The sequence below is a fragment of the Pundamilia nyererei genome, unplaced genomic scaffold (genome assembly GCF_000239375.1).
Source record: "Pundamilia nyererei isolate P.nyererei 1_Seehausen unplaced genomic scaffold, PunNye1.0 scaffold00061, whole genome shotgun sequence".
NCBI classification, from domain to species: Eukaryota; Metazoa; Chordata; class Actinopteri; order Cichliformes; family Cichlidae; genus Pundamilia; species Pundamilia nyererei.
This window is the reverse complement of record NW_005187462.1, coordinates 2,854,897-2,862,684: the sequence shown is the minus strand read 5'-3', so window position 1 is coordinate 2,862,684 and position 7,788 is coordinate 2,854,897.

Genomic DNA, 7,788 nt, shown 5'->3' with positions numbered 1-7,788 from the left:
AGATACTCCCTTCACCCTGGCCAAAAAGGCTAAAATGACCAAAGAAAAAGAGGGAAACAGTTAAACATGAGAGGTTTTTGGACAAAATTTGTGTTTTTTCCGTTGTTTAAGCACTGCTTACCTGGAGAAGGCATTTACAGAAATGGAGAGAAATCTGAATGAATGCCGCACTGAATGAGATTGACTTTGTTTCAACTACCGCGGATATTTGGACTGCTAACAACAGAAGCTATATGGGAGTAACGCTCCTCTGCATCAGTAGAACATTAGAGCGCCACAAGGTTGCATTAGCATGTAGGCAAATTTGTGGTAGACACACCTATGGTGTCATTGGTACAGAAATTGAAAACATTCACCCCTCTTATGGATTACTCAATGAAGTAGTTGCAACAGTTACTGATAATGGATCTACACTTGCATCAGAAACAGTGGAAGAAATCAGCAAAAGAAAGCTCCTAATACCAACAGCCACAAGGTGGAATTCCTTTTTTGATGCTTTAAAGAGAATTGCAGAAATCCCCATGGGTGAGCTGAATACTCTGTGCACAAAGCCAGGACTGAAGTGCTTGAAAGATCAAGAATACCAGTTCCTGCATGAGTACTGCATGGCCATGAAACCTCTGAATGCAGCACTAAACATTTTACAAGGTCACTGTCCATATGGAATTTTACTACCAACACTTGAAGTTCTGATGCCGAAGACCCTGGCTGTGAAAGATGCCCTCTCCAGGATGACTGCAGGCCTTCCAGATGCCATTGTAGAGGTACTGACTGACTGACTGAACTGAATAACCTGGGAAGGGATCTAAAGAATGCATTACTTACTTAGACTTAGATCCTCCTGCGCCAATCGGCACATCGGGCGACAAGAGAACGCCATCGAACTCGGTCTATCGCGGCAGTTGTTGCTTCATCCCATGACAGTTCGACTGAACGTAAATCTTCAAGGAAAGTCCTCCTCCATGTTATTTTGGGTCTTCCTCGCCGTCTCTTTCCATTCTTCGGGTTCCACAGAACCGCGACACGGGCAGGTCTCGGGTCCGGTAGCCAAAGGATGTGACCGGCAAATCTGAACCGACGCTTGGTGACTTGGACATGGAGCGGCTCTACTCCCGCACAGCGATATGCTTCTTCATTGGTAACCCGATCCCGATATGTGATCTTGAGCAGCCGTCGAAGACAACGTTATTGGAAGACGTCAAGATGGCAGTTAATCTTTGCAGTTGATTTCCAAGTCTCCGCTGCATACAGTGCCATCGGTATAACGATGGTCTTCAGGAGCCGCAACTTGGTTGATAAAGGCAGTGCGGTGGTCATCCATATAGGTCGTAGTCGTTGAAAGGCTGCCCATGCTTTCCCAATTCTGCACTTAACGTCATGCTCCAAGTCCCCGTCACTGCTAAAAGTGCAACCCAGGTACATGAACCTGTCCACCTCTTCTAGCTGCTGCTGCTGCTGCTTCACAGTAACCGCTGTGTTTGATGGTGTAGCGTAACCAACTTGCATAATCTTCGACTTCTCACCGCTGATCCTGAGTCCTATCGGTGCTGCTTCGCTTTCCAAAGATGAGGTTGTTTTCTGAAGAGCCCGGAGTGTTGGTGCAAGTAAGGCTATATCGTCCGCAAAGTCCAAATCTGTGAACTGCTGCAGGGGATCACGTCCGGCGATGCCCATCGTGTTCGGTCCAATTGTTCAGCGCATGACATGGTCAATGGCGATGTTGAAGAGGAATGGCGATAGGATGCAGCCTTGTTGCACACCAGTATCGATGTTAAAATTGTAGAGGTACACTCCATCTTGAAATTAGTCAAATTTTTTGCTTCATACAATTCACAAACATGGAACAGAATATTTATTATCATTGCAAAATAAGATTAAAACAATTAAAATGTTTATAAGTAACCTAAAATAAAATAAAATCCATAATATTAATCTCATATTAGGCATGGTTTGCACGTAATTCAATAGCATAATAAATTGTAGGCATAAAAATATCGATTATGTTTTTTAGGCTATTCAGACTCGTTTCGCCGCTGTGCTGGACGACAAAGATGCCCTTCTCGCAGCTGCCAGTTGTCCAAAATTCAAACTCCGATGGCTGAGAGATGCAGGAAGGAGGGAGCGAGTAAAACAGCTTCTGACAGCAGAGTGTTGCACCACTGCTCCTGTTACAAAAAACCCTGCCAGTGTACCCAGTGCTACTAAATGGTAAATGGCCTGTATTTATATAGCGCTTTACTAGTCCCTAAGGACCCCAAAGCGCTTTACATATCCAGTCATCCACCCATTCACACACTGGTGATGGCAGCTACATTGTAGCCACAGCCACCCTGGGGCGCACTGACAGAGGCGAGGCTGCCGGACACTGGCGCCACCGGGCCCTCTGGCCACCACCAGTAGGCAACGGGTGAAGTGTCTTGCCCAAGGACACAACGACCGGGACTGTCCAAGCCGGGGCTCAAACCGGCAACCTTCCGATTACAAGGCGAACTCCCAACTCTTGAGCCACGATCGCCCCATCGCCTACATCTAGCAGCCAAGGTGAGATGGATTTTTTCACTTTTGAGGCAGAGCCAGAGGAGGAGACCTATTCTGCAGAAAAAGAAGTCGTGGACTTCCTGAGGTCAGGCTACGACCTTCAGATTCTGCATAAGTTTTCAAGCATAAAGACAGTTTTTTAAAGTATCACACTCCAACCCCATCAAGTGCTCCTGTCGAGCGACTTTTTAGTCTGGGAGGTTTGGTGCTCACACCTAAAAGAAATCGACTTTCTGACAAAAGGTTTGAGAAGCTTCTGTTAATGAGGTACAACCACTGGTTTAATCGCTCCACTCTACTGTTTCCCTCATAAAATGCAATGACAACATATACTGAAAAAAAGAGAATAGGGAATCCAACTTAAATAACTATTTACAAGTAATTGAATTAAGTTTATCGAAGTTACTTAATAAACTTATTAAAGTTGTCAAGTTGATTAACTTAAATCAATTACTTGCAAGGAAGTAAAGCAATTTATTTAAGTTGGACCTGCACTCTCTTTTTTTTCACAAGATTAGTCCAAAGTTACAGAAGTGGACAATAGTGCTTACATGTGGATGGTATAAAAAGTATCTTAAGGGAAGTCAAGAAAGACTCTAATTTTTTATTTTAAATGTATTTTATGTTAAGTGAAGTAACAAGACTGTCTTTATTTTCATACAAACAAGTATTTCTGTCAGGAAAAAAGTTTTAAGTTCAACTTAAAATGTCAGGAGATATATTGCTGACATTACTGTTAAAATACACTTCCAATAAAGTTAGTATTGGCAAAACCGGTTGATGGTTTTATGTTGAGGCACTGGGGAGTGTTATTGGCAGCTTCAGAAAGTAACTAATAACGTAACTAGTAATCTAACTTAGTTATTTTAAAAATAAAGTAATCAGTAAAGTAACTAAGTTACTTTTGGAAGGAGTGATCAGTAGTCAGTAATATATTACTTTTTCTGTGGCAACACTGGTCCCTGGGACGGCAAGACCATGGCTATGTGTGTGAAGCACAGCAAAGTGGCGGGCAGAGTTAGGAGCTCTGAGTCCCGATCAATCCCGGTAGGACGAATCTCCGGTGGAATCCAAGAATGGTGACTGCCGCTTCCCCCCTCTCCTTTTTAGTTGGCACCAGAGCGAAGAGGCACACAGGACGGCGATGATGCTGACGGCTTCTGCGCCATTTGGACTTTTATTGGACTTTATCTTCGTGACTGAGGCCATTGAATTTTAGCTGTAGTGTTTTAATGTTCTTAACTTCATGTTCTGCCTGCCTCGTGTTACGTCAGTTCCTTCGTAATAATGTGTATGTTCTGTGTATAGATTCCCTGGACCCGTCCCCGCATTCCCTGAGAGGATTCCTTGTCGTAAGTGATTGGAGAGTGGCTGGCAGTGAGTAGTTGAAGAAGAGTGAATGTTTTCCCCCTTGTCCTCCCCACCTTGGATTCCTCTGGAGCTCTTACCCCTGTCACCACTGTATATAGCACTATTTCCCACACTGTATGTAAATACACCTGGTGAAACTGTGTTCATCTCAAGCTCCAAAGTTCTGCGCCTGAGTCTTAAGCGAACGGTGACATCAGGTGACTTAGCCATTCAAGAGTATTCCATGTCTTTGCTTTAATAAACTCCTGCATTGCTTTGGCTGCATGTTTTGGGTCATTGTCCATCTGTATTATGAAACACCGCCCAATCAGTTTGACTGCATCTAGCTGGATTTGGGCAGACAGTGTGTCTCTGAACTCCTCGGAATTAATTTGTGTCATGGTTCTGGGTCATTTTGACCCAGCTTTTTCTGTTTCTTATGTTTTGGTGTGTTTCTGATTATGATTTATGTTCTGATTATTTAGTGATACTGTTTTGATTATGGTTATTATTTTTGCAGGTTTAGTTCCGTGTCAAGTCTGTCTCACTCTGTCTAGTCTGTGTCTTAGTAAAGTGTCTTGTTTCCTGTTTTACTTTGAAGGTTCATGTTCATGCCTGATGTCAATGTGTTCAGTTGTACTTTCCCCCTCGTTAGCCTAGTTTCTCCCAGCTGTGTCTCCCTCCTGTGGCCCATTCCCTGATTACCACCCTGTGTGTATAAGCCCTGTGTTTTCCTGTGCTCCCTGTCGCGTCGTCTGTGTTACTCCGTGTCAGTCTGCATTACTCTGTGTAACCTGGTGTTCTTTCTGCGTCTCTCTGCCATCTTTCTCTGTGCATTTTGCTCCTCCTCCCGTGAGTGTTTGGTTTCAGGTTAGTTCTTTAGTGTTCCCCAGTTTAGGTTTGTTAACCCCCTGCTCTGCTCTTCCTGTTTTTGCCACTTTGTCACTTCTGTATATAAACACTCACTCGCACCCCAGCCAGTACCTGCATTTTGGATCCTTTTCTCAATACACCACAACTGCTGCCCCAGCCGTGACAATTTGGTTGCTTCTGTCCTGTCTCACATCATCAATAAACACTAGTGTACCAGTGCAACTGGCAGCCATGCACCCCTGGGCCATTGCGATGCCTCTGCTGTCTTTTAAATATGATGTGATATGCTTTGGATGATTCGATGTTACACGCCTTCTCCATTCTCTCTCTCTCTCTCATCATTCTGGTAGAAGTTGATCTTGGTTTATTCTCTCCAAAGAATGTTTATCCAGAACTGTGCTGGCTTTTTTAGATGCTTTTTAGCAAAGTTCAATCTAGCCTTCTATTCTTGAGGCTTGTGAGTGGCTTGCACTTTACAGTGAACCCTCTGTATTTACTGTCATGCGTTTTTATGGTAGACTTGGATATTAATACGCCTATCTTCTGGAGAGTGTTGTTCACTCATCACCATGGAAATGATTCTGCAATCATCTACCACTATGGAAGTCTTCTGTGGATGTCCAGGTTTGTTTTGCATTGCTGAGTTCAACAGTGCTTTCTTTCTTTCCAAACTTTAGACTTTGCCACTTCTAATATTGTAGCAATTTGTCAGATGGATTTTTTTCTGTTTTCGCAGCTTAAGGAGGGCTTGTTTCACCCTCATGGAGAGCTTCTTTGACTGACTGCTGTTCACAGCAAAATCTTCCACATGCAAGCATGTCAACTCCACACCTCAAGTCAACTGCAGTCCTTTTATCTGCTTAACTGATAATGACATGATGAAGGAACTGGTCACAGCTTTGTCCAGGAAATATGTTTTAGTAAACAGGTAAAAAAAAAAAAAAACTGTTTACTGACACAAGTCATTATCCAAATATATATGGCAATCTTTATCATTCCAGCCCGGGATATTTGATGTGTGTGTGTGTGTGGTTATTGTTTCATTTTATGAAATGTAAGGAGAAACAGCCCTTCCATTTACACTTCTGCTTAAATGACCAAAAATGGAAAAATCACAGTCAATGGATCCATTGATGAAGGTAGTAATCATGACTTAAACTTACAAGCAAGCATCAAGTGTTTATAATCCCTCTCAAGTGTGTCAGCCTTTAGTCTAGATTTCCAAGGATCGAAGTGACTAATCGAAAGCATATCTCCTTTGCCACACATCATTATATTGGGAGTTAATGACACACATGTGCTTTATGACATAAACTCAAATTACTGAAATTCATGTCATTTAGCAATAAATTCCATGGAAACGACAGGACGAAAACTGCATTGTTCCTCCTGTATCTGAGGTTCAACTAACAGGGAGGGACTCTCCTTTCCTGCACCCTGGCATAGATTTTCCCAGGGAGGCTGAGCAGTGTTATCCCCCTATACTTGGTACACACCCTCTGGTCCTCTTTCTTAAAAATGGGAACCACCACCCTGATCTGCCAATCCAGAACGTACTGTCCCTAATCTCCGCACAACATTGTAGAGGCGTGTCAACCAGACAACCCGACAACATCCAGAGCCTTCATGAACTCTGGGCGGACCTCATCCACCCCAGGGGCTCTGCCACAGTGACCTTGCCCCCGGAGATTGGCAAGTCACTCCCCTCGTCCCCAGACACTGCTTCCTCCACAGAAGATATGCCAGTGGGATTAAAGAGGTCTTCGAAGTATTCCTTCCACTGCCCAACAATGTTCTCACTTGAAGTCAGCAGCGCAGTGCAGGTAGAGTACTGCTTTCCCCTCCTGGGTCGCCTGATGGTTTGCCAGAATCTCATCGAAGCACTCCAAAAGTCTCCTCCCACACCTAGGTACAAACAGGCCAAGCGGAATGCTTGGCCTGTTTGTACCTATCAGCTGCCTCCGAAATCCCACAGGCTAGCCAAGCCCGATAGGACTCCTTTTTCAGACTGGTGGCTCCCTTCACCTCTGGTGTCCACCATTTAGTTCGGGGATTACCATCACGACAGGCACCAACCACCTTGCGGCGGCAGCTCAGTGCATCGGCTTCGGCAATGGAGTTGCTGGCCGTGGTCCATTCGGACTCAATGTCCCCAGTCTTCCTCGGAGTGCTGTTGAAGCTCTGCTGGAGGTGTGCGTTCAAGATTTCGCGGACTGGGGCCTCTGCCAGGTGTTCCCAGCGTACCCTCACTATATGCGTCATAGTCCCTGTGTCTCTCTGGCTGGCTCACACTGGCTACAAGTTTTGTTGTTGTTTTTTCTCCTCCTCTCTGCCTGGGCGGAGCTTCTTACGGGCTCTTGCTCTTGGTCCACCACCTGTGTGATTGTCACCACCTGCTGCTGATCTGGCTGATTTCCGGAGCTGCTATTTAAGGCAGTGGCACAGAGCAGCTCGCCGCTGGAACGTTGAATCTCCTGAGTTCGTGCTCTCGGTTTCATCAAAAAATCTCCCTGTGTATATTCGCCTGTGGAGCTAACCATTGTATTCTCTGAGTACATATCCCCCTCTTGGACCAGGTTACGGAGCCTTCCTGTGTGTGGCGGAGTGAGTGGAGTTTTGGAGTGAGTGCAGCTGAAGAGGAGTGAGTGTGCAGAGGAGCTGTGGTGATGACTGTGCTGAAGAGGAAGCATGTGTGTGAATTACCCCCTCTCCCTGGGCCCCTGGACCCCACTCTCAACTCAATGACAAAACACTGCTCGGTTTCAGATTTGGGAGGCCATTTCTCCCAATCACGCCCCTCCAGGTCTCAATGTCATTGCCCACATGAGCATTGAAGTGGCCGAAGGCTTTTACTTGGATGGTCTCAGAATTTCATCTCTGCTTTTCGCAGATTCAATTCAATTCAATTCAATTTTATTTATATAGCGCCAAATCACAACATAAGTCGCCTCAAGGCGCTTCATAGATACAGAGAAAAAAAACCCAACAATCATATGACCCCCTATGAGCAAGCACTTTGGCAACAGT